At 47.6% G+C, this 27,847-nt stretch overlaps 1 protein-coding gene across 4 annotated transcripts in view; it reads right to left on the bottom strand.

The window, feature by feature from the left end:
- TMEM273 (transmembrane protein 273) overlaps positions 1–15,249 on the bottom strand; it is a 75,189-nt gene extending 59,940 nt beyond the window's left edge. For 2 of the 4 annotated variants that reach the window (XM_070264897.1, XM_070264908.1), the window contains exon 1: positions 14,911–15,206. The gene's annotated coding sequence lies outside the window, so the exon portion shown is untranslated. Of the gene's footprint in view, positions 1–14,910 lie in introns of all 4 variants that reach the window. The other 2 variants (XM_070264890.1, XM_070264895.1) reach the window with 2 other exon arrangements.
- Positions 15,250–27,847: the final 12,598 nt, after the last annotated feature.

The following is a 27,847-nucleotide window of genomic DNA, read 5'->3' as shown; positions in this document are numbered from 1 at the left end:
AAGCACAGGGAGGTTCTAGAACGATAAACACCCATCCTCACTCTCTTCCCTCTGACCCCTCAGTCTCCTTCCAGGGTCCCCAGTGGCCAAGCGCAACTGAAAGCCATTGATACGGTCCCTACAGAGTGGCCTCCCTGGGTGGAAAGCTGGATGGAGACGGGCGGGGGCAGGGTAGCTGGGAGTAGGGGCAAGAGAAAGACATCCAGCACAGATGTGCAAAAATGAAACTTTACTTTCTACAATTCAACTTAATTTTTGACTCCCTACCCCTGTTCTATCTTTTACAGTCAGTTAACCTATCGTATTTTCCTATAAACACAGAACATGTGTAATTTCTTATCCATTGAGGGTTAAAATTCATTCAAATCAGGATCTTTCCCTCTCCAGGATTTCCCCCCTTTTTCACAGTTTCCCATTGCTTCACAAGTTGATGCTGAACTTGGTGACTTACAAGGCAAAGGAGAAAAAGGAGGAAGCTCCCCTCTTCTTGGTGTCGATCTCTATTAGGTCCGAGGTGGCCTGCTACTTTCAACAGGACTCATCCCACTGGGTCCGTGGCACAGCCAGCGGATGGCGCTCCCCTCACTCATGGCTCGTCTGGTCTGGGGGCATGGACCCAACGCCCTTGCAGCTCCCTGGAGATGGCAGGCTGCTACACAGTAGAGATTGTCCCAGCTACATTGACCCAGGTGCATCCCCTCATCTCAGCTGCTGGACTCTGTATGGATCCACCATAGTCTGTCTAGGTCTCTGCTTAACGCCCACGTTCCACCAGGAACCCACTGAAAAGTTGAGATGCTATACCGAGCCTTGAGAAACTGGGGGATATATTGGGAAAAGGGGACTATGCTTGACCCTCTCATACCTAGATATGTTATACCCACACTTCTCCTCTGTTGCCCCAGAACATCACAAGTGATTTCACCAGCTCGCTCCTGGGCTACACTGCAGCAAGTATGGCTACTCCCGGGTCCCAAACTTTCTCAGGGGGATGCAGAGTGTGGAGCATCCCCAGCATGCTCTGCTTCCTTCCACTCCAAACTCTCTTCTTCATCTCAGTTCGGAGGGTGTTTGAATAGTCTTGGGGAGGGAACCGGGAGAGCAGGAGGCTGGATTACATCTCCCTGCAAAGGTTTTCTAGCTTACACTCAGAGCTAGACTTCCAACCTACAGTCCAAGCTAGAGCAACGACCTATGGCATCAACTTGACAAGCCCCACTGGGGCTCAGGGCAGCCCCATGTCTCACAGTTACAGAGCAGAAGAAAAAGATGGTGAGCATCTCATGATGGGTTCCTCACAAGTGAAGAAGAGTCCTGGCTCAGGTGGACAGTCAGTCCCTCCTCTTATGTTCTCAGTCTCATCCCCTCCCACCCCCTGAAGGTTTTCTTTCTTCTGCCATCCTTTTTCTCTCCTAGAGCATCAGCCTCTGCCTCTCTAGTGGACCATCCAACAGCTCACAGATGCTTTAGTATCTCACCTTAAAACCAACCCAAATTCCCCTGACTTTCCTCTTACTCTCCAGCTACTGCCCTATTTCTCCACTCCGCTTGTTAGCAAACCCTCTCATCAAGGTCTTCTACACTGGCTCTCTACTCTGTCTCATCTGCCCTGGACTCTTTGATTCACGCCAAGGAGGGAGCATCCATCTTCATTGCTTTATTGAAATTACTCTTGTCAAGGTTACCAAAGACCGGTCCAGAGTCGAATCCCAAGATCGTGTCTCCCTCCTGTTCTTATTGATCTCGCAACACCACCACCGTGGGCCACACCTCCTCCACACCACACGTGCCTCTCTCCTGTGTACCACACCATCCTTGCTTTCCTGCTCTCCCAGTTAGCTCTCCTGCTCAAGCTTGTTGTCTGCTGTGCATGTGTTGATTCCCTCCCTTTGACACACCGTGACACACCACAGCAAATCCCAGAGCCATCGCTGCTCTCCTCTCTTGCGACCAACCTGGTCCAAGTCACCCCCACCTCTTGCTGGGACTCTTTCAACACCCTAAATTGGTCTCCTGGCTCCTGCTCCTCTCTACCCAGCAACCACAGTGATGCATAAACACATCAAAAACACAAAACATCTCATGTTACTTCCCACATAAAACCCTTTAACAGTGTCCACTCAGCATAAAGTTCAAGCTCAATTTTTCCCCCGCTTTATTGAGATATAATTGACATACGACATTATCTAAGTTTAAGGCACACAACATGATGATTTGTGTATGTTGGGAAATGATTCCCACAACTCTGTGCCAGATCATCTTTATGATCCTTCTTTTTCCATGACAGTCAAACCTGAAGTGCCTATTTTATTCCATACTTAGGAACCAAAAATAGACAAATAAATAAATCTCAACATACTCATAATGAATTCGAATTTTAAAAGCTTCATGGATGAGCTTGAATGAATATTTCCAAATACATGTGGCAAATGTGGTTAATTTAGCATTTGATTTTAATCAGCCAAACCTTACCTAATATTAACATCGGCATTGTTTCACAAAAATTGTTTTAAACTATGTATTCACATCAATCCTCAAAATTTCTCCTAAGTAGCAGGATGCCTGAAGTAGACAAGGTATTTATAGGTCAACTACATCAGCTGACCTATATGTTGGGAAACTGAGGCTGAGGGGGAAGGTGGCTTGCCCAGGGACACACAGCTACTGCGTGTTGGCAGAGCTGGGACATGTCCTCAGATCTTCTGGACTCCAAAGCTTCTTTGCCCTCCTCTGCACGACTGCCCATGAGCGTCTGCAGCCGATAGCGGAAGTCGCTGCAGCCACGGAGCTCTGTATTCTGTAGCGGGCACAGTGCCACGAGCTGCACATTCATCATCCCACTTAGTCCCCGTGACAGCGCCATGTGGTATGGACTGTAATTATCACCATGCGCACTCAGGGGAAGCACGGATTAGGGCTTTTATTGACTGCCCGAGTCAAACAGCGGTACGCAGTCAGGCCAGGATTTGAACCCAGGTCCGTGTGACACTATCACACACACTCAGAGTCATGCCACTGTCCTGCCCCCTAACACACAGCTCTGAGACCTGAAAAGCAGCGAGCTTTGCTCCCTGGGAGTAAGAGAGGGTGTCAGGCAGGCAGAGGGACTGGTGCCCGGGACAGACTCTGGCCAGTATGACAGGGGGTGCAGCTAGCCCAATGATGGGGTGCATCTCGCACGGGCTCACCCACCCTCGTGAGAGCGGCTACAGGGAGACCCAGGCGGGAAGGCAGGACTGGAACCCCGGTGGATCAGGGTTTCCCATCCCATGGCTTCTAGACTCTGGGAGTCTTCCGAAGCATCTTGTCTGGGGTGAAGCGTTAGGTCATCGTTCTCAGCCCTCCCCCGAGGTAGACGGTCATCTGTTCTCACCTCTGCCTGCCTTCGTGGAGCTGGCGCGGAGCCTCCTGTCACTTGGTGCAGGTGACTTCCTTTGATGACGCCCGCATCATGATACAAAATCTCTTTTGGATCCAGCGCTCCATGCCCTTTCGACAGCACGTCTGTCTGCTCTCTCACAGGATACCCACGCCCGGGGGGCTGAGTGTGAGCCTCAGAGGGGACAGTGAGGGCGGAGCATGAGGGTCAGCCCAGCATGGTCAAGGTCAAGCAGAGGCCCAGGGGAGTGCAGACTTGGAGAGGTGGAGGAGATGAGAGGGGACAACTCAGGACAGCCCAGCCCGGTGCAGACAGGCAGGCTTTCATCATCTCCCCAGCCTTGGTACCTGCCCCACCCCCAGGGTGCTATTTGTCACAAGAAGAATGTCCTCTGCTCACAGCCTCAATACCATGACTCCCTGACATGCTGTATGCCCCTCCTGGAAACTGCTTCCTGGTTTGTAAAATGAGGCTGGTGGCCAGCTCTCCTCTCCAGATCTTCCAGCCACATCTGACAAAATGTCCGCTCCTAAAGCAGTGTCGCTTCCCTCTTGGACAGAAGGAATAACACCAGACACGTGAACTGCTAGGTGAGCAGTGGACTGGAGCCACAGGACCCGGGACTCGGATCAGAATCCTCACTGCCTGCTGAGTGGCTCCAGGCGGGCCAGTCTCCCTCTCTGAGCCCCATTGCCATTAGGTGATTTCTAAAAGAAGGCCCTTCCTCTTAAGACTAAGTGACCAACGAAATATTACCTTGAAAACATAATACTTCTATTCTTCTACTCAAAGAGCTTTGAGCTTCAAACCTAAAAGCCGTTGCCTGCTTATTTGTCATCCTTCCTGCCTAGGGGCTGCAACCGACGACGTCCCAGGGAGGCAGCTCGCTGGAATGCCCCCTAGGTCAGCTCCCAGACAGACAGCGGGGAAGAATTCCAGGCAGCCCACTTTGTTATGGTTGCTTTCTGATAACACCACTTGGCTCTTAAAATAGCTGTCAAGTTGATGCTGTGACTCTCGAACGTGTCAAAGCAAAGGGTAAAGAGGGGGACGGGATGGGACCCTGGGTGGCTCCTTGGGAAAGGATCAGCACTGGGAGGGGAGGCAAGACAGCAGATGGCCTTGTGGTTGCAGGAGCCCCAAGGAAAGCAGTGCCGCCAGCTCCCGCCCAGTGCTCCTTCTATGCAGCGAATGCAGTGTGTGCTCATGGTGTTTGTTGACTGACACACGCAGTGGCCAAGATGCAGCCAGTACCCCACTCAGGGCCAGCTCCAGCTGGGGGGCTCAGGGTCACCTCAGGGCCCGCCTGAGCCCCCTTCTACCCCAGGAGAGTCCGTCTCCCTCTCCTACACAGCTTCTCACCCACCCCGTCCAGGCCCACCTCTCTCCGGGTTGGGAGAGCATCGGCTCTGTGGAGGCCCTCCCTCTTTATCAGCCCTGCATCTCCTGCTGTGTTGCTGACCCAGACACGTTCTTCCTGCTGACTGCGTGTTTTCGGAAATCCACGGATTTCTGCTGTTTCGTTACATTCTATTTCTTCCAACCCAACCTGGCACGCAAAATGTTTCCAAACACGCGTGACCGTATACAGAACGTCTTACAAGGTTTTTTTCTGGGCATATTCCTTAACCTCGCAAGGCCATGCTGGTTCTCTGTTAGTACTGGACATTGCCCTCTTAGTGGCTCTCTGCCTGTCACCCCTGGGCTGCAGAAGAAAGTTGGACGTGGCAGCCAGCAGGCCCAGTGTGACCTGCTCCTGTGGATGGGTTAGATTAACAATAGAGCTCGTGATGCTCTGTGGGTCGGGGAGATACACAGAGCCCCCTCTACTGTAGCTAAGCAGGGGCTCAGCGACTGGCTCAGGGCAGCAGTGGGCCAGCTCCTGAGACCCGGCCTCCAGGCCAATCCCAATCCTTTTCCTACGTGAGAACGTCCCAGACTCTTATTCCTAGAAGAAACCTTGCAGTGTCTAGAGTGAAGAGATTAGCAATTAAGTACTTATTTTCAAGTCATAGAGCAGGGGAAATACACATACTGATATCTCTCGGAATCTGAGAAAGACATGAACAGCCACGACTCAGAAGACAGGAAACTCGGCAGTAACCACATCCGCGACCCCGGCAGGACCTCACTGGCCCCCCCTCCAGAGCCCAGCTGTGGACCAGCGCCAGCTCTGCCCTTCTCTGACTTCCTAGGAAGAACGTGATCAGGTGCACTTGGTCAGGTGAGGGAGGCAGGGCGGCCCCAGGGTGTCAGCCCTGTGTTCCTAGAGCAAGGGGATTGCAGTGAGCTTGGTCACCCACAAGAACGTCTGCAATAGTCAGAGGAAATAATCTCTAAAGGGAAACAGCAGGTGGAAGGCAAGAAGGTAGCTCAGGGAGGGACTTTCGGGGCATGCTAAGCAAAGGCATTTGGGCTTTTCCTGTTTGCAGTAGGGAGCCATAGTGGGTTTTGGCAGGGGAGAGACTGGACATGCTAATGTGCTCATGGCTGTTCCCCTGACAGCTCAGAGGCACTCGCAGCAGTGCCCCGGAGGGTCTGGCGTCCGCCTCACCCCAACATCTGTATTGCTGTACCCCGACACTTGGCCCATGATAGCTGGCATGCTAATCTGTGTCACCAGCCTCCACCGAGCTTCTATTACTTGAATGAAAGAAACTTAACTAATTTAGCCGAAACCCAGCATTGTCCAAGCACCCCTCGCTTCCCACCTTCTCCCCTTGCCGCCCACAGCTCCCTCTGGTTGGAATGTCAGCCCTGGAAGCCAGCTCCCCATGGCGAGATTGGATCTACCCTTCGAGGCCTCAGATTCTGCCTCCTTCCTGGAGCTTTTCCTGATCTTCCCGAGACAATGTGATTTCTCCCACGTTGGGTGCCTTCCTCAGACCGCCTTCTACCTACAATGCGGTGCTCACCTTACTCAGCCTGGCGGTCTCAGGGAATTCCCTTGTACCAGCTTTTTCAACTAGAATTGCAGGTTCTGTGTGGGCAGAACTTGGGCCTCGTTCTTCTCTGAACCTGCCGCCGGGCCTTGCCAGGCCTGATCCATGGAGAATGCCCAGTGTTTGTGCGATGGAACGGAGAACACAGAGAGAGGATGGGACCTGGGAGGGGAAATTAATCTGAAGTTCTCATAGACATTCTCACGGCCTGGGCCAGCCCTGGCCTGTGCTGGGCAGAGGCGAGGACGTGGAACCAGGGTCCCACGGGAGATGCTGCAAAGCCCGGCTTGCACTCGGATGCTCAGCTCTTCATGTGGCCCCCAAGTGCCTGCCAGCACAGAGGTTGGGGCCATGCCTCCGTTGGAGAGAAAAAGCCCATGGGTGGGACCACAGAGTCAGAGCAGCTGCCCCTCCCAGAAGGACATGGCGCTGTCTGTCCAGAACGACTAGAGCTCTGGTCGAGGGACAGGGTGCAGTCCTCCTGGAGCCCCACACGCTCTCACGTGGGCATCTTGGGGTGCTCAGACTACAAGAGCATATCAACAAGGCACAGGGAGAGTCCTGGGTGTGGGCAGCTTTAGCAATCTGAGAAAGTTCTTGGCAAACAAGCCTGGGCTAAGGAGCTTCTGCCTTGGGAGAATGTTCTAGAAGCCCAGCTGTTAAAGTCTGAGGTAAAGCAGGAGTGTGTGAAGACACTAGCTGCCAGGGAAGACCGCACTGCGGAAAGGAAGGGAAGGCATTTGCCCGCAAACTGCCACCTGGAGAGCCAGCCAGGTCCTCTGCAGGGGGGCTGAGCTCTGGGACCCGTCCCTAGTCGCCCTGCGGGCCTCCCCTCTTCTCTCTCAGGAAGGACCTCTCCAGGAGGCCGAGGAGCCATTTTCCAGGTAGCACGGAGTGGTCTGCTGGGCTCCTGAGGGAGCAGCTCCTCAGGCACAGGAGCAAAGCCATGTGGTTTAAAATCCCCATAAAAGCAACCATACTCATTTCCTATATTGGCTTGTATTTCCTAATTACTGTCCCACAGGAAAACCTAGCAAGAAGGAGGAGGAGAATCCAGCCCCCCGGCCTTCCTTTGTACATTTAAAGAAAGTGTGGTTAAAAAGCAGGCACCTTCGCTGGACATTGCTGATCAACACGAAATGGAATCACTTGAAAAAATTATTGGTTCAGCTCAAAAGTAATTGCCACTTATTTTGTTTATAAGGGCAAGCTCTGCTGGTGACATCAGATCAGACGTTACTGCCTCCTGGTCTGATGCTAACTAATATTTGCCCTAATACTGAGCATAAATAAGTAGGAATTTCTCCTGAGACATCACAATATTACATCTTTAATGGGACCTAATAGTCGGAGGCACGCCAATTGCCCTGCTGTGGGATTATAATTACGCGTGTTCCTTTTCCCCCTTTTAAATTTCATGAACAGAGAGGAGCACTCGAAGCCATTAAGCTTTCTCCAGAAACGTGGAGTAAAAATAAAACCACCCGTGTGCAAACTCCACCTCATCCATTCCAGAAGGTGACGGCATTCTGAATGCTCCCTCCACTGCACTGCCTCTCCCAAGGCTCCTGGTGCGTGGCTGATGCCACCGGCTGCTGGCAGGAGGCTGGGCACTTGTAAACAGCCACATCCACACTGAGGCCAGGAGCCTGATCTCCAGGTGGCCCTCTGCTCTCCTAGAGATGCTCCTGCAGCCTCCTTGGGTGTCCGTCTTTGGCTCTCTGGTCTAGCCGGGAGCATGTCCTCTGGCTTTATCTGGGAATTCTGTTCTTGCTTTATTCTGTGAGGATGTTTGGTGATTAGAACTCAGAGCCCAGCCTTGAGGGCCACCTGGACAGATAGGCAGAGCCCGAAAGAAAAGAGCTTGTTCAGGCCTCTAGCCCAGGGCCTGAGCTCCCGCCTGCCCTACCAAGCTGCTGAGTATCTGGGGCCCGGAGACAACTAACATAGTGAAGATTTTGAGAAAAGGACTCAAGATCCCCTCGTGATGGTGGAAACAGAGGATGTCTCTGTAGACTGTTTAGAAGGAGAACAGTGGAACCTGGGCTGATGGGGGCTTCACCCACACAAGCTTGGAGCAACAGGCTAGGAAGCTACAGGGCCAGGCAGAACCCAAGCTGGATGCAGGAGGGGGCCAGAGCAAAGCAGCCAGGTTCCAGGGCTCGTTGCTTTTCAGAGCCTGCCGCCCACAAGCAGGGAAGTGGGGCCAGAGGGAGAGAGTCAGGCATGAGGCTGGCATCTGCTCCCTTCTCCTTTTTGCTATCCTGGTTTTCAAAGGACCATTTTTACAGCCACTGGGCACATCTCCTCCCCAACATCTGCAAATGACCTCTTCTCCTGCTCCCCACCTTGGCTCCCCAAACGGTCTCAAATAGACCCTCTTCTGTTTGGCTCTCTTGGGCCCAAAGAATTCTCCAGGCAAGGAAGCCCGTCTCCAGCCATGACCCAATGGCTGGGACCCTGCCAACCCTTTCCTGGCTTCTCATCTCTCTGGCCCTCCATCAAACTAATGGCTTTGGTTAATAACTCCGTGTGCACCTGACATCAAGGGACTCAGTAAGCAGCAGCTATCACTTTATTATTATTTTATAGTGGGCATGGAAGAAATGCATAGGCCGTGGGTAATACATGGTGCAGGAACTCAGAGAGGAGATAGATTACTGAGAGCCAGAGGGGGCTCACAGAGGAGCTGATGAGAGCCAAGAGGGTGGGGAGGGCATTCCAGGCCAGGGATTGCCACAAACAAAGACCAAGAGACCGGCAGTGTGCCCTAGGTTTGAGAAACACTGTGTGGACTATTTGGCTCTGGCAAGAAGTTTTTTTCAGGAGAATGGAGTTGGGGGGCGGAGGGAGGAGCAGGGGCTGTGCGAGAAAAGGAAGGACAGGGATGAGGAGGGAAAGAGGGCCTAGGCTCTGATTCAAGAGAGACGACCAAGATGTTAGGCTGAACCCCCCCCCCCACGCCCCCCCCATAAGTGACTATGGAGAATCTTTATACCCGGGAGCAACTGCCTGTGGGGAGGGAGGGAGGAGGAAAGAAAGAGGCCAGAGCGTCTGGGGTTTTGCCCCAGGGAGAATGGCAGACAGGTTTGTATGAGGAGCCGGCTGTGGCCTCGAGATGGCCTCAGACTGCAGGTGCCTGTGAGCGCCCCCCCCCCCGCCCCCCGCGGAGACGCCACCTTCCCAGGGTTGGTGCCCACCGTGTCCCCCGCAGCGAGAGCTGCCGGTCCAGACAGAGCCTTCACGCTCCACCATCCCTCCAGAGACTGCGGCACAGGTCTTTTCCTCTCCATCTTTTTCTGTGCTTAAATACTTTTTAGATAGTTGCACAAGTACTATATTAACTCTTTTTTTTAGCCAGTGTTAGAACACATCAGCTAAAATGAAAACTCTTTACCCTCACCTCAACCCAGTGGCTGCCTCTATCGTGAGTTTCCCGTTGCCTTCAACTCAGTGTTATAGTTTTACATAGACTGTTACATATATATCCATAAAAAATAAATAATATTGTTTGGCACGTTTCTATTTTCATACTCGGCATGCAAATGGATTTTTCTGTACCTTGGGTTTTTTCACTCAACTTTAGCTTTTTGAGATTTGCCCACGTTGATTCCGGGAGCTTAAATCTGCACCTTTCGGCTGCTGTATGGTGTTCTTATGTTTGCGTGGTTACGTTTAACTTGTCCTTCCCCCGTCACACGACCTTCAGGTTGTTGCAGTTCTCTTTCATTGCAAACATCGATCAGTGAACACCCTTGTGCATCTCTCCTGGTCCCTGCCTCTAACCTGACCCACCAAATCACTCCTGTCTTCAAGGCTTTGGAAGCCGTTACCGTGAGAAGATCATTATTTCACTGGAGCTGATACCAAAGAGAAACTGCTGAGTGATAGGGTACATGCATTTTAATTCCTTCTTTTCTGTGAAGGGATTTAACTGGCCACATACGTTCCCAAAATAAACCCCTCAGCCCTTGGAGACTCCAGTGCGTGCTCAAGAGGAATAGTGGAGAGACGATCTGAGAAACTAGATTAAAAATCTTTCAAGTGGATAATGCCATTTGGCCTCGGCTTACTACTGATATTGATATAAACTTTCATTCTTAGATATTTATATTTTTAATTACAAGTATAGTATAACATTACATAAAGTGTGGGAGGAGATTAAGTGCCATTCATATTAGACTTAGAAGTCACCGTTTTGTCATTTCAAGACCATGAATCTAGGCAATAACTCATCAATGGCAGCGAGTCCATTGGGTGAAAGATTGTTGGAGAACTTCGTAAGTGTAGAAGCTGACATCACTTGTCAGCGAGGACTGATCAGTCATCACTCACAGTGGTTCCACCAGACACCATGCTCCTTATGGCGTGACGCAATAGGAAAAACACAGCACCATCTAGCAACGGTTCCTTCCAAAACAAAACAAAACTGAACCTGAACATGAGCAAGTATCTAGGTCTAACTGCTAATCCAAGGGAATCTGGGGGTTTGAGAAACAGGTTAAATGACACCTTTAGGATAAAATCTGCCAAATCCAGAATGTGGAAGATTCACAGGACAGCTGATCAGTTCTTCCACAAATAAATGGCATGAACAAGGGGTGCTTTCCATAATAAATTATGGATGATTGAAATAGCCTTAAGAGACTTATCGCCAAACAAAAATTATGAAATTTGTTTGGGTCCTGATTAGAACAAGTCAACAGTAAAAAGATGCTTTACAGAAAATCAGGGAAAATTGAACACAGACAGCATATTAGAAAATGTTAAGAAATTATTGTCAATGGCCAAGATGATAATAATGACTACATTGAAATCTCCCAGCGTAACCTCCAAAAGGAAGGAAGGAAGAAAAGGAGAGAGGGAGGGAGGGAGGGAAAATAAAACTACATAAAACCGGTACTTCTCCACTTAATTAAAAGACAGAAAATGTCCAAACTTCAAATTACTTGATTGAACAAATAAACAGATATATTGTAGCTAACAGGAGCTAAATCTATTATTATTATAATCAGAGAGAGGAATTGCAAATATGGAAAGTGAAGATAAATGAAATCTGTGGTGTTGGATTGGAATTAGAGGCATGGGTATAAACTTATGTAAATTTATGCATACTTGCATGTGTACATGTGTATAATAGCTAGGTAGATATAAAGACATGCATGCATGTGGGTGTATGTGCAGATGTGGGAGTGTGTACATACATATATTTCCTAGCATGGCCCACAGGGAGACCCCGGAAGCAATGATACCCCAAAAACAATGAGCACACCTAGCACCCAGATCTTGGTGTCTAAACACCATCTCTAATAAAAGGAGCCAATTTTCCTTGGTTAATGGCTAATTCCAGGGCTGGAGTGTGGAGCGTACAAGATAAAAGTGGGACATCTTGTTGTGTTAGAAAGTTAGAAAGGCTCAAAATATTATAGGGACATGTCAAAAGGACACAGGATTCAGCATGAAGGGCTCTCAGTGGCCAAATCTGGGACAATTAGAACATCAAAAAAACTAATGGCATAATGGAAAATAACCCATTGAATAAATTAAGAATCTGCGAGTTTATGCTGATGTCAATCAATGAATCAATAGGAAGAAAAAGCTCTTCCTTAGTAGAAAGCCAACTAATAAATGTAGAAGGAACTTTGAAATTAGAAAAGTCATCATTGGCAATCATTGCAGAGGATTGTAAGTCAATTTTCTGGTTGTAACCATTAGACTACAGTTATGCAAGAGAATGTCTTTGTTTTTAGAAATACAGACTGTTGTACTTAGGGATAAAGGGGCATCATGTCTGCACCTTATTCTCAAAGGATGCTATAGACTGAATGTTTGTGCCCCAAAGTCATATGTTGGAACCTAACCCCCAATGTGATCGTGTTTGGAAGTGGGGTCTTTGGGAAGTGATTAGGTTATGAGGGTGGAGTACTCATGAATTGGATTAGTGTCCTTACAAAAGAGACCCCAGCAAGCTCCCTCTCCCCTTCTGCCATGAGGACACAGCAAGATCACGACCATCTATAAACCAGGAAGCAGGCTCTCACCAGACGCTGAGTGTGTCAGCGCCTTGATCTTGGACTTCCCCGCTTCCAGAACTGTGACAAATAATTATTGTTTAAGCCACTCAGTCTATGGTCTTTTTGTCACAGCAACCTAGACAGACTCAAAAGAATGATTTAGAAAAAAATAATGTGTGTGTATATAGCAGGGAGGATGAAGAGAGCAAATGAGGCATAACGTTAACATCTGAAGACACTAGCTCAAGGGTATACAGAAATTCCTTGTATTATTCTTGCAACTTTTCTCTAAGTGTAAAATTACATCAAAATTTTTCAAAAGACACATCCATGAAAGAAATTATTTACTTTGCTGGTTGTGATGATGGCGTTTGGTTATGCTGCTTTCAAAAACTTATCGTCTGTTAGAGATTTTTAAGTATATATGAAGCAAATATTGCAAAAAGTTGGTAATTGTGAAATCTAGGTGGTGCCTTTATGAGAGTTTATTACCTTCTCTGCCTCCATGGATGTTTGAAATTTAAAATTATTGAAAATACTATTTTTGTGTATTCCTTTCTAGTCCTTGGAGCGATGCATATAGTTTGTTGTACACACAGTTTAAATCCTGCCCATTTTGGTTTTCATGTTACTGAAGTCTTCATCATTGGCTCTTTGATGGCTATGTGTTAATTCATTAGCCAGATAATTTACTAGGTCATTCCTCTATTGCTGAGCTTGTAGCTTGCTAATACAGTGCACTCAACTAAATAGTGCTTTTTCCCTATTTGGAATCTTTTCTTAGGAAAGATTTCCAGAAATGGGATTTCTGGATCACAGACATGATCACGTTTATGAATCTTGAAGCATTTTCCCAAATTCCTTTCCAAAAAGTAGCACCAATTTACACCATATGAGATTGAGAGTTAGCATTAATTTCTTCACTGGTGCTGGCGTTGTGTTACTCACATCTTCTTGCTTCCTCTTTTGTGAGTTATTCTGTCTCGATGCCTCTGTTGGGATCTTAACGTTCTTCAAAAACTGCATGAACCCTTTGAGTAATAAAGATATTAGCTTTCATATCATGTATGCTTCAAATGTTTTTCCTGAAAAACTCACTTTAAATGGAGGGAGAATGTGTAACTATGTCTTAGTAACTCGACAGCCATTACGCCTGCCACCTCTCACATTCTCTCCGAGAAGAGCTCCATATCCTGGTGAGGCAATCATTTGTTTAGAAAACAAAATAGTTATATTTATCTAGAACATAAAATATTATGAAAGCACTTTCTCTTGAGATAATTTGCCAAAAACGACAAAACAGACCAAAGGTCCTGGCTATGTCTTCATGATCAAAATAACTAGCTTTAAAAATGGCTGATGTGCTCTTTGTACTGTTTTCTTAACAACCACGTCAACAGTCCCATGACTAGTAAAAGTAGGACATCATGGTAGCCAAATAAAGCTATCCATAGAAAAAAGGTGACACGTCTTCTATTTCTACAGGAAAAAAAATATAGATCTATTTCTCTAGCAACAGATTTCTAAATAAATCAACCTGAAAGTATGATAGGAAAGAGCACCAGGGTCTGACACCCATAAGGTCCCGTAAGCAGCCCATGTTCGTCAAGTAGATGATGTATGCTTGGGCCACACTACCAACCAGGGTGGCCCTCCCTCCCCTGATAACCAAGATCTCCTGCTCCAGGGCCCACCTGCCTCAGTCTTGCCTCTTCTTCCATTTCTCATCTCTCCAATCTTACTAGGCAACCGTGTACCAACGTGCGACAAAGTTAGTGTTGATGGGGAAGCAAAGCTTTCATCTGAACGGGTGTCTCCACTGGAGTTCTGAGATGGGCAGATGAGGCAGGCTTCACAAGTCAAGCTTGTCTGCCAACAACAGGGCCTTCCAGACACGGAGGGCAACTTCTGCCATCTGGATCACAGTGCTGATCCGGTCACAGTCAGATGAACGTACGGTCAGAGTTTCCTGGGCCCCAAGAGCTGGGCTGGGCACCACTTTGCTAGAAGTCCGTATGTTGGCTGCCCCGGGTGCAGCTCCTGCGCCTCTGTCTCTGTCTCTGTCTCTCTCCATCCTATCCCTTCCATCCTCCCAGCGGTCAGTGACCTACAGCCATCTGCTTTATTGGAATACAACCAGTGCATCTCATCTGGGACTGTTGCGCTACAATGGCAGAACTGAGTAGCCAGGACAGACCAGAGGAGCCACAAAACCTAAAATATTTACTGTCTGGCCCTTAGGAGAAAGGGTACCAACTTCTGCTCTAAATCTCCTCTATGACTCCCTCCTGCTCCTAGATGGTCCCCGGCACCACTCAACTTGCCACTCCTTTCTCATTAAGGAGAGCAATTTACCATTTTCTGGTTTCTGCCTGTAAACTACACACCCAAATCATTATCGTATTCAAGCCTATGGAAGCCATTACACAGAGCACAATCACTGTTTACACACAGCACACAAAAGACCTTCCAATTAGCACCCCCATGCTTCTCAGGAGGCGGCAAGAAGGAACATATAAGCAAAGGAAAACACATTATCACGTGCAATCTGTTCACAGGCATGCTCAGCCCTTACCGGAATAACCTGCGTGGTCCAATGCAACAGAACCGGATCCCTGAACTCGATCAGCCCTCTGGCATTAGCCAACAGGCTCTGGCTGTCCTGAGGTATAACAGAAGGACGTCTGGGGAGGCCAGGCTGCGGTGCAGGAGAAGAAAACGTCTAAAGCAGGTGGAGGAGAGGACCAGAGCAGAGAGCTGGACTACAGGCCCACTGCAAATTCAGGGGGTTCCAGCTCTACCCAGCCAGGTGAGTTGAGGTTCTAGAAAAATTATCTCTATGGGAAGGACAATGAGAGAAATGTTTGATCTGACAGTTAAGCCTGCCCTTCAACCCCAGGCGTTACCTGTACTCTGGACTTTTCTAGCAAAGCTAAGGAGAATTTGGCTGCAGCCAAATAGTCTAACCCAGATTTTAGCAGCAACAAACATGAAACTGTGCTTGACATCATTAGTCATCGTGGAAATGCAAATCAAAACCACAATGAGAGACCACTTCATTTCCACCAGGATGGCCAGAAACAAAAGGTTGGATGATAGCAATTGTTGAGGATGTGGAGAAATTGGAACCCTCATGCACTGCTGGTGGGAATGTAAAATGATGCAGCCACATCACCATGCAGACAAAGCTGTTTCTCAAATGTTAAACATAGAGTTGCCGCATGGCTCAACAACTCCCCTCCTTGTTACACACCCAAGAGAACTGAAAACGTCTGTCCACACAAAATCGTGTACATGAATGTTCATAGCAGCATTACTCATAATAGCCAAGAAGTAGAAACAACCTAAATATCCATGAAGCGATGAATGAATAGTAAATATGATGTACCCATATGCCATAAAAATGAATGAAATACTTCCATATGTTACAACATGGAGGAACCTCGGAACCATTATGTTGACTGAAAGAAGCCAGTCACAAAAGACCACATATTACATGATCCCATTCATATAAAGTCCAGAATGGGGGAATTTATCAAGATAGAAGGTAGATTAGTGGTTGCTTAGAGTGGAGAATAGAGATGGGGGATAGTGGAGTGAGAGCTAAAGAGTATGGGGTTCTGTTGGATGAAGAAAACGTTCTAAAACTGACTGTGGTGACGGCTACACGTATCCATGAAAATACACTTTAAATAGGTCAATTGCTATTGTATGTGAAATATGTCCAATAAAGCTGTTTAAATGAAAAGTAGATAGAGATTGATGCTCATATAGATGCAATCGAGAGGGAGAGAGAGAGGGAATATGTGTTATTTACAAGTTTAAAAGTCTGTAAGTCATCTGTAATTGTCATCTCTGGAAATTATACAGGGAGGGTGTTTCATTTTTACTGTAACTTGTTCCGTTGCCCCCAAATTTGTATCTGTGGACAAAAGCTAAGGATGAGAGGTGTTAAGGGTCCAACATTCTGAAGAATCACCAAGGACTTGCAAGGGAGCGGCCAGCAATTGGGAGCAGACTGCTCCTTCAGAGGTTATTAAGTGAGAAAAATCACTCCATTATCCAAACTGTGATGATTAATTTTGTGTGTCAACTTGGCTGCGGGACAGTGCCCAGATATTTGGTCAAACACTATTCTGGATGCTCCTGTGAGGATGTTTCTCAGCAAGATGGATGTTTAAATCAGCAGACTGTGAGTAAAGAAGATTGCCCTCCATAATGTGGGTGGGCCTCCTCCAATCAGTGGAAGGCCAGAATAGAACAGAAGACTGACTTCCTACCCGCAAGAGGGACATCTTCCAACAAACAACCTTCAGCCTTGAACTGCAGCCTCAGCTCTTCCCTGGGTGTCTAGCCTGGAGGCTCTCCCTTGCAGACTTTGGACTTCCCAACCTCCATAATCATATGAGCCAATCTCTTGTAATAAATGAGTGTGTATATATATTGATGTATATATGCACGCACACATTCTGTTGCTTCTGTTTCTCTGGAGAACCCTGACTAATACACTAACCCTCATTCTAACCTACCTTAACCCCATTAAAGTCCATATAAGCAGAAGATCAGGACTAGAGAGGAGGAAGACATGTGCCCTTGGCCTCAGGAAGAATCTCCCCACCCCCAACCCATCCTGGGGAAAGGTTCCATCCTCCACCCCACAAGCCAAGTAAGTGAGGGGGGACCACAAAAAGATATTGGCCCTTCATCCTCCGGTTGGATCCTGCTTGGGGTTGTTCATCTTCCCTACACCTACCCTACCTAGAGAAAATGGCATGGAAAGAAGATATGATGGCCAAGAAGAGGGTGACAGCCAAGCAGACCGCAGCCCTGTCGTCTGAGTAGCAAGAGTGCATAAGTTTCTGTGGGTCAAGCAATGCCCCAAAAGATGGCTAGGCTTGAGCTGTCTTGCTGATGCTCCACCCAAGAGCTTGGCCCACCCCAAGATGGGATGCCAGCAGCAAGAGGCTGTTGGGATCCGTGGAGGAAACCAAAGTTGCGGGAACTGGGGGAGAGAGGTGAAGGAGGTTGTGCCAGGGCTGGTGTCCCACCTCAGAAAAGGTCCTGCAGAGAGGTCCCCGAAGAGCTCACACTCACCAGAGTGTGGACACCAATCATGCCAAATCCATCAACAGCAATTCAACACCCACCAGAGAAGCAAGAGCAACGCCCAACAGAAAAGACACTGCCTGTCGCTTAGGTTAAAAGGCTTTGCCATTTTCCTCAGCCATCCTCCTTGCTCCAATCCTAAAGGAAGCAGACCCAACAGGGGGTGCAAAAAGAGAGGTGAGAGATGGCAGACCGTGCCCTCACACCAACATGGAATCTGGACCTGTGATGGGCTCACGTGACCTCACAGCAGCAGGGGAGAGGGGATGTCGGACCCCAGCTGAATCCTCACTGACCTCTGCTGCAGCCTGGCTGGTCAGGTCTGTACCTGGGCCTGTGGTCCACACGGCAGCCACGCACCCCACTTGGCCCTGGGGCATCCTATGGCACTCAGTGCTGAGCTCCAGATTCCACCGTTTTCACTTGGCCATGCAGGCCCTGCATATGACATCTTTTAGAGCCCCTCCAACCTTGTGCTGCCTGCTGGACCTTCAGAACTTATGTCTTCTCACCAAGGCACACAACACTTCTGCCTCCCTAGCATGGGACAGAGACCCTGCTATGCATTCTTCTCCTCCAAGATACACAGCCAAACGACATGGTCCAGCCTCCCCAGCAATTAGGGGAGTCATGTGATTAAGTTCTGGTCCAGATGCAGGTGGAAGTGGTGCATAGCACTGGCCGGCCAGACCCTTGAAATCTCTTGTGCCATCCTCCAGGGGCTTTCCTTCCTCTTTTTCCTTGCAGGTAGAGAGGATACAGCAGAGAACTCAGAGCTGAGTGGGCACCAGAGCCACTAGAGGAAAGAGTTTGGTCCCTGAAGGGCTGCGTGGCACCCTTTGGCAGGGTGTCCTGCCTCTGGCGCACCCACCCAGCTACCTCTTCTGCCAGTGGCACACGATTGCTCCCTCCGCAGGTTAACTATGGTGATGAATTGACACCTATCTTCTCCCAAGTCCCGTAGCCTCCTAGGATCACTGCAGGAAAGTGAGCTGGGAACTCCCAATATTTTGGAGGTTGGGAAATGTTTTGAAGCTCCGATACCCCTGCCAAGTTGCAGGCCCAAGAGAGGGAAGATGAAGACCCTGCCTTTGATGGATTTGTCCTATCCTTTTTCTCCCTTCTCCTTCTGTAGCCCACTGGATTGGGAGAGGCAAGCTTTCTTCCTCATCCTGTGTAGCAGGGTCTAGGACTAGCTTACATCATGAGTTTCTCTACCCCATATGTTACTGTCACCTTGATTTCATGTTCATTTCCTGTTGGCTGGACCTGGCTGCTAACACGTCAATGGGAGCTTCCAGAATTTATACGAAGCTTTCTCTCTGTAGAAATCCTGGCCTTGAAGACTAGTGTCCCGTTAGAGGCTCAGAAAAGCATTTAATTTGAAAAGTTAGAGCTGAGCGATGGCGTGGTGTTCTAACTACTATCTGCCTCCTGCCTCAAGCATTGAAACTTATTGCTGCAATGGGGATCCTGTAAGTTGGCCGCTCTGCCAGCTCCCTTCCCCCTGGACTTCCCGTTCCGTAGACACCTAGGGCTAGACACCACATTTCCAGCTAGAGCTCCACGTACGACCCAGCGTCCGCCAAGCCGCCACGCCCACTCAAGACTTGGGAAATGAAGCAAACAACTGAAAGCTCTGGCCACACAACAGGACATAGTATCTTCCAGAAAGGTTGATTGCAGAGCAGCTGGCTCTTCTCAACTGCTGAAATGGGATTTTGAGTGCCTGGTGTCATAGGTGGCAAGCAGTGGGTGGTGGCAGCGGTGGTATTTTGCGAGAACCGTCCTGTGTGTGCCCGGGCAATTTTCCCGGCTGTGTGGCAGTTGAGTTCGTTCCCTGGTTTCCTGGGAGATCCTGTAAGCAAACTAATAGGATTTTTTAATTCCCCGTCTGATGAAACTGACTAGTATGGATTTTGTTGTCTGCCGGTAAGAACTCTGTCCAACACAGGTGGGGAGCCCAGTGCATGAAGGGCCACGGGATATGATAATATCTCAAAAATATTATCCCCTTACACGTGTTCTCTGAACGCAAGCCAAGTGAACTTATAAGCATCTTGCTGAAACTGTGAGGAAGAGATTTCAAAAGTTTCTGGAGTGGAGGGATGGTAAATGGAAATTAATTATAAACTTCCTGCTATTACAAATTTATGATGCGCAAGAGGCCAGCGATCTTGTCTTTATTTAGTATGCTGCCTTTGTTTCATTGTATTTAAGGAAAAAAATATATATATGTGTATAAGGGCCTCATGGGTTCACTCATGAGCTTAGGCCTCAGCCCTATTTTTCTCAAAAGCATCTCAACAATGGTTTCCCCTATTACCGAGGTTTCAAGGAAACTCACCCACAGGCTGGGCACCCATTCTCAGCCACCAGTGGTCAGGATGAGGCATCCAGTAATTAATTAAGTATGACCTGGTGATTACAATCGTTATCTTGAGCAATCTGAAGACGTTAAGATTCTCTCCAGCCACAGTATTTTACAGCTTCATAAATACGATTTCTGAAGCATTGAAGTCTTGTTTCTCCAACCAGACCGCAAGATGTTAGCTGGCCAGGATCCCCTTCTTAGAAAGTTCTGTGGCTCCCACACAGATTGCCCTATGTGCAGGGTGTCTGCCAGCGCCCCAGGGAGGGGATCTGGGACACACAGGCATTGGTCTGAGCTCTGAGATGAGCGGGGACCTTGGCAGGTAGCACGGTTTCCCCAGACCCCAGGAAGAGAAGGAAGCTGGACTAGGCCTCCACAACCAGCCCGTGGGCAAATCCCCCAGAGGGAGGCAGGAGGGGACTGGCGCGTGCGGCGAGGTGGAGCCCACAGGTCTTGGACGCAGGGTCAGCCCTGGCCCAGCGCTCGGGAACTGCGGGGCCCACGGAAGTTGCTTCCTTCCCCTGAGCCTGCTGGGTATTTGTGAGAATTCACAGGGATCATGGACATGAGGGCTTTGCAGGGGACATCCCCAAAGTGGTGATTTAGCTCGGTGGCCGAAGGCTTGGGTGAGGAGCAGCCCGATGCAGGGCTTTCCAACCTGGACTCAGTGTTTCAGACGCATTCCGAGGGGCCTAGTGCGTTCGAACTACCACACATGGCCCGGCTTATAAACAACCAATGTTTATTTCTCACACTCTGGAGCTGCGAAGTCCAAGATCAAGGCACCAGCAGACTCAGCATCTGGGCAGGTCCACTCCCTCCTTCATAGACAGTTGTGTTCTTGCTTTGTCCACAGACGGCAGAGGGCCAAGGGAACTCTCGGGGGTCTCCTTCTTAAGGGCACTGATCTCATCACGAGAGCTCCACCCTCGTGACCTCATCACCTCCCAGCGGCCTCACTCCCCATACCATCACATTGAGCATTAGGCTTCAGATGTGAATTTGGGGGGGCACAAACATTTGGGCTATATCACTAAGAAAACACACTTTGGACTTCTCGGAGCTGAGAAATTAACGATCTAACAGAGCTGGTTCCTGAGATTCTTGTCTGCTGAAGGTGTGATGATGCACATGGCAACCTGAAGGATCGCGTCACTCCCTTGCTCACGGCCCCTCAGAGGTGTTACATGGGGAATAAAATCCCAACCTCTCACCTGGGATTCAGGGCTCTGTGTGAGCTGCTCCTGTTGTCCTCACCCAGCTCATCTCCTCACCATTTTCTCCCGGACTCCAGCCACAGTCGTCTTCTCTCAGTTCCTCAGGCATTCTGAAGTCTGCTCTTCCCCAGGGCATTTGCACATACCATTCCATCCCTCTAATACACACTCCCCCCTACTCATTGCCTGATAGGTGTTCCTTCTTTCTTTGTCTCTCTTGTTCATTGCCAATCCTTCTCTCCTAAAATCATGCCTGGCTCATAGTAGGTGCTTAGTAAACATTTGTTAATTAATGAAAAAACTTATTGAAGAGCAGTAGATAAGGTGTAACAGGAATAGCAGTAGTTCCAGCTTTTTCCTTTCTCCACCCAGTCTCCCAAGCGAAAGGCAGGAACCGCGTAGAGTTCCAGTGAGTCTCTTTGACCCAAAGCTCTCCTCTATGTTATTTCCCACGGGCTTGCTTGAGTCGTCTTTGAGGCTGAATTCTGTGTGTGCCGTGACAGTGATCAGAGGCTTAGAGCTCACAAGCACTAAGGCTTCATCTCATGCCGAGTCCACTAATGCTTCAGATCCTCAGAAATGGCTCACCGGCTTTTCTATCCCTCACTGATAATCAAGGGCCCTGAGCTTCAGAAGCATTAAGAAACGTGCTCACCCTCACACGTCTTGTAAGTTGCACAGCCAGATTTTTGACTCCAAAGCCAGTGCTCATTCCTTCACGATACAGTAGGTCGTAAATTGAGAGCATTCCGGGGAGTGTCGCCGAGGTCACAAATTACAGCAATCCCCTGCAGGGCTCCCGACTGGTGGATGGGGGTGGGTTGATGACAAGATTGTCAGAAATGAAAGCTGCGGCTAGCTCGCAGCGCTCAAAGGCAGAGCCAGCGAGTCCAGCCCCCACAGGGTGTGGCCTGAGCTCCGAGCCACCCGTGTCGGGTAACCCTGGGCAAGGCCACTGGCCTCTCTTGACCTCAGCAACCCCATTTCCAGGCGGAAGAAGATGGCGACCGACGGCCGCTGACAGCCCCGGAGTGCTGGGAGAATTAACTAATAAATGAGTGGGCAGCGCTTGCAAATGCAAAGTGCTATATAAATGCTTAATAGTAACAACCTCCCTGTCACGCTTCCAGGACCGCCTCGGAGCCTTGTGGTCCCTGTGTAATGACACTGAACCCTACAGAGTGCTTTGCAAATAGTAAATAATTCATCCTCAGGGCACCCCGGGGAAGCGAGAAAGTACTCCTCTTCCTTTAGAGGAATCGAGAGCCAACATTTGCTGGGGATGCTCAGCCAGGAGTCCTCGCGGAGCCAAGTTGGGATGGCCGTGGCCCTCCACGGGGGGCCGGGCTTGGCCCAGCTGCTGGGGGCTGAGAGTGAGCCTGTGCCCACGGCCCTGGCCAGGCGTTTGTCTGTCCAGCTCTGGAGCTGAAGGCCATGGCTCCAAAGAGTGAGAAGCATGGGAAAATGAACAGACACAGCTGGCAGTGGAAAACACACAATGACCTCTTGTCCTCAAGGCACGTGGCCTTTGAGTACGGTGGACACTTCCAGAGCCTTGACGGGGGAGAGGCCAAGGAGCGAGGTACCGTGCAGGGTGGCTGGAGGGAGAGGACACTGAATTCAGCCACCTCCACGTAGGCCCAGGGACTCCCGCACCTCATGGATGCTCCTGAGTCCACGGGACCTTGTCTCAGGGGCCCTCCTGAGACAGGGCTGGTAACATGACCTTGGCCAGGAAGGCAGAGCTTGGCGAAACAGGAGAGGCCTAACTTTCCAGGTGTCAGGGCACGAACCCACCCTTCAGAGAGGCTGCTGCATGGGGCTCAGGTGCAGCTGCCGGAGGTCGGGGTGTCCAGGACAGGGGTGGTCAGCCCGGAGAGGCTGGGCATTAGAACACTCCTAATGGAGGGGGCCTGACTGGGGGACCCCAGGCACTGAGACTCTGGGTCTCTTGACGTCAGTTCTGACACTGCTCCTCGGAGAGCCCAGAGAGGTCAAGGCCCCTGCCTGGGTTTCTTCACCATGAGCAGGGGCGGCAAAAGTCCTGTCCACAGACCGTCTTCCCAAGAAGCGTGAGTGTCAGACGTGACCCAAGGTCCCTTCAGCATTCGCAATGCTGCAGATGCAAGTAAGAAACCTTAGCCCAGATGAGAGGACTCAGCTTCTCCGAAGCAGGGCCCTGAGTTAATTGAAAATGTTAATAATGGCAGCTCCCCCCCACCTCATTGTGTGATGCAGGACGAACCTCTTAACCCCATTCCCAACGATAAACTGGGGATAACCATCGCTGTCACTTTGCCACCGTGTGGAAGGCAGATGCCCGACAAGCTAATGGGCTCATGGCTCATGTTACTCCAGGATTGGGTCACTCCTTGATGCTGTGACAGCACTTATGTCTGTCTTCCCAGGCCCAGGAGTGGCACCTGGCACATCTAACAGCCAACAGTCCCAAGATGTCAGGCCCTCCCACAGGTCAGCAAGCAGCCTCCCGGCAGGTGGTGTTTACCATTTTCCCCTAAAGGGTGGGATTGGAAGGACCACGGAGGGTCCGCTTTGAGCAGCGTCGTGCCTTCCACACAGCATCTTGCTTATCCTCACACAAATGAGGCCTGAGGTCCAGAGGGGTTAAATAGTGTCCTCAAGGTCACTCAGCAGGCCCAGCCAGGTTTGTGACCTGGTCACCTACTGCAAGCCAGTGCTCCTTCCGTTCTGCCTTCTGCCTGCAGGGAACAGAGAGGCGATGGCAGGCAGACATGCGGGGAGGAAAACGGGAGGAGAAAGTGGGGCTCCTCACAGGGGACAGCTGCAGTACCCCAAGCAAGGGGCAGCCCGATGAACCCCCCTCTCCTGCTGGGAACCACGGGAGGGAAAGGAAAGAACGAGCAGGGGTGATCAGGTTATTTCCAGATAAGATTAAATGTGAGGTTAAAACATAAAACAATTTCACGTGTCAAAGACTGTCATTTGTTGTCCATTGCTCAACTATATGTTTATCGGGGGTACCAAACGTGCCGAGGGCCAAGTGGGCACAGGGAGAAAGTGAACGGCAGGCAGGCTCTGCTCTCAGGACCCGTGAGGAATCAAGGGGGAGATGGCCAATGAGGAACTCAGTGAGGGATGGATCATGAATGGCGGAGAGCGTTCTAAAGAAAACAGAGTGCCAGCTTAGAAAAAGCCGCTTTGGAAGAAAACGCTGGAGCCGACGAAAGAAACTGTTCCGGGTAAATACGTAACTCCCATGAAATTTCATCAGCAGGATAACATAGCACAGCGGAGATAAAGCGCTGGAAGGAACACGGAAATAGGGACTGGAAGGGAAAATGATTGCAATGGATTTTAACAAACATCTTTTAACCGTCAACAAACCAAGCAGTTAAAAATCAGGGACATGGAAATAAGGATTGTATTTAATAAGATTGGATTAACAGGTAGAGTTTAGATTTTGTGCCCTACAGTGAATACTGCTACTTTTCAAGCATCCTAGGACATTTATAAATGAAGACAAAAAAACATAAAAAGCAGAAATTATGCAGGCAAAAGTCTGCTTTAAAAACAGAGTACAGCAAACCTGGAAGCTGATAACAAAGTTTAAACAAACCAACGAAATTTAGCCCATGGAAATGTTTTTTAAAATGTGAAAATTTAAGAAAGAGAAGGAGGCTCTTAATTAATTCGGATCATAGAGGTAACATTTGCAATTGCAGAATCTTGGGGAAAAAAACAGCAAAAACAGAGACACTGAATTTCAAAGGATATGGAATGTAGCCCAAAGTGGAAGCAGAAACAAGTTTATAATGTTAAGTTCTTTCATTATGTATATGTAAAAATGAAGATTAGTCAAGAGAGTGAGAAGTTAGCAGAAAACAAAAGCCCAAGGAGAACAGGTAGATGGAAACAATAGAGATAAAAGCAGAAATCAATACAGCAAATAAGACAAAAAAGCAGAAAAGGCTCCCATCCTAAGAGGAACTAATTAATAAATCCTCTTCAAGGGGGCTCTTTGTGTGTAGGGGTGGGGGTGGGTGAAAATCACAGTGAAATAGAGAAATTTCTGGTAAATCTACTCAAGGAAAGAGAGCGACAAATAAATATAATTAGTTACGTGAAATGAGATATAGCAAAAGCAAGGAAATTTCATAATCACTTATAAATGATTATGAAATCTTACATTGAAATTTACTCCAAAAAGTACAAAGATCCATCCAGATAAAGTTAACCAATTTTCTGGAGAAAAACCAAATGATTAAAATTGGCTTTAGAAAATTAGGAAACCTTGGGGGGACAATATTCATGCTGAATTTTCAGTATCAACAGATACTGAAAAGACATTTGATGAAACTGAGCATAAAGATGACTCTTAGGATTTTAAAAATGGAATGATCCGTTCTTGAACGGTAAAAACCAACCTTAAGCCAAAATAATACTTAATTCGCTAATAAGCAGCTTCATTACCTTTGGAACGAAGCTGGCGACCACCAGGACTGGCGAACTCAGGCTGGGAAATTCTGGCTGTGCCAGAAGCATGAAGAATGAAAGGCGGAAGGACTCCAGGAAAGAAACGTGCAGTCTTATGTTATTTACAGACAATATGATTATAAACTAAGAAGACTCAAGAGGATGGACCAAAAAAAAAAATAGTTTAAATCAATAAGATTGTCAGGCGCAAGATAAATAGACATAAATCAAGAAAATTGCTAAATACCAGTGACGACTACTAAAAAGGAATAATAAGAAAATGAGTTCTTCATAAGATATTTTTAAAGCGTAAAATAACCACAAATAACTATTATAATCCATGCGTAGTCAACATGATAGTTTACTGAAATGTGTAAAGTAATAATTTAACAAATGGAGGAAAAAATGCAATGATATTGCAAAGTTGCCGTTGGGTCCCATAAATAGGCCCAAAAATAAATAAATAAATGTTAACTGCTTTCCGATTAAATAGTTAATACAATTGCTATCGATATGCCAGAGGAATTTCTTAATGAAAGAAATATTTATAAAATAATTCTAAACATTATCTAAAAAATAAACAAGTGAGAAAGGTTGGAAGAGTTTTTAAAAAGCAAGGGGAACTGTTGTGCCAAATTTTAAAGTGTATTTGAAAGTTCCAACAATTAAGTGTTTTATTGGCAGAAGAATTTCAAACGGATCAATGGAACAGATGAAGTAAGAACAGAAAGAAATCTCAAAAATATATAGAATTGAGAAGACAAAGGGAACATCACACCCAAGGGGAAAAGAATGGATTAGTCAACAAATGGGATTTTTATTTATAATGAAACTTTAGAAAAAAAGAAGTAAATACATGCCGATAATTACTGAGACGGGGATGGTGGAGGCATTTCTGAGATGAGCTCTTAAAAATACCACAAAGGAAAATATTGGTAGATTAAACTGCAAAGTCTATGTATGAATATCCTATATAGGTTATATCAAAAATGCCACATTTAAAAATTAAAAGGCCAAGACAAACTAAAAGAGAATATTGTCAACGAATATGATAAAGGAGTTAATAGTCTCATAATTTAAAGAACTCTTACAAATCGGAAAGTAAAAACTTATCAAGATCCCAATAGAAATATGAGCTAAGTCTGAAGGCAAATGGCCAATAAACCATAAAAAGATGAAAAAAAGGTACAGCCTCACTAATAATCAATGGGATGAGAATTAAAACAATGAGATGCTTCCTAGTGAATATGGAATTGGCAACAAGGAAGGGAGTTATTTTTGTTCGTGTTTTTAATGTTGAGAGAGATGATTAACACTGCTGTGGGCACAAACTCTGGTGGGTCCATAAACTGCAAATTTTCTGGAAACGAATTTGATAATATATTTTAGGAGCTTTAAAGAAATTATACCATTTGATTCGATAATTCCATTTCTACAAATCTATCCTAAGAAAAAACAAGCCGAGAAACACCAAAAGATACAAGTACAGGAACCATCAATACAGTGTTTTCCTTTTTCCAAATACTTTTACTTTTAATTACTTAATACATTCTTTACATCGATTTACATTTTTCAGTTAGAAGATTTTATTTTTTTAACTTTCTATTTTGAGGTAATGGAGCTTCACATGCGGTTATAAGAAGATACAATAGAGAGATTCAGTGTTGCTTTCACCTCGTTTCCCGCAATAGCAACATCTTGTGTAACTGTAGTACAATGTCACAACCAGGAAATTGACACTGAAACACCACTGTTATCCGCATTTCCCCCGCTTTACTTGCTTATTTGCATGGATGTATAAGGCTATGCAACGTCATCACACATAGACCAGTGGCACCAGCAGTGAAAAGTTGTGCACCGTTCTATCACCACAAGGATCCCTTGTGTTTTTAGAACCATGTTCACTTCCCTCCCCTCACGGCCCTGACCCCTGGCATTCACGGCTCTGTCCTCCATCTCTATCATTTTGTCATTGCAAGAACATTATGTAAATGGAATCAGACAGTATGTAACCCTCTGGGACTGGCTTTTTTCACTCACCATAATTCCCTTGAGATAATCCAAGTTGCCGCAAGTGTTAGTATTTCGTTCCTTCTTATTGCTGAGTAGGATTCCACGGTATGATGGACCACCATTTTGTTTAACTGTTCACCCGCTGAAGGTCATTTGGGTTGTTTCCAGTTTTTAGCTGCTATGAACATTTACGTACAGGTTTTGCAGTATTATTCCTAAAAGGAAAAAAAATTAAAACACCTTACAATTCAAATGTCCAACAATAGGGAAATAATTAAATAAATTTTAGCTAACTGAACGTTTCAATGTCATTAAAAATCATATGTAATTGGCACACTCAATGAGCT

Source organism: Equus caballus, chromosome 1 (assembly GCF_041296265.1).
Source record: "Equus caballus isolate H_3958 breed thoroughbred chromosome 1, TB-T2T, whole genome shotgun sequence".
In the NCBI taxonomy this organism is placed as follows: domain Eukaryota; kingdom Metazoa; phylum Chordata; class Mammalia; order Perissodactyla; family Equidae; genus Equus; species Equus caballus.
This window is presented reverse-complemented; position numbering and strand designations above follow the sequence as displayed.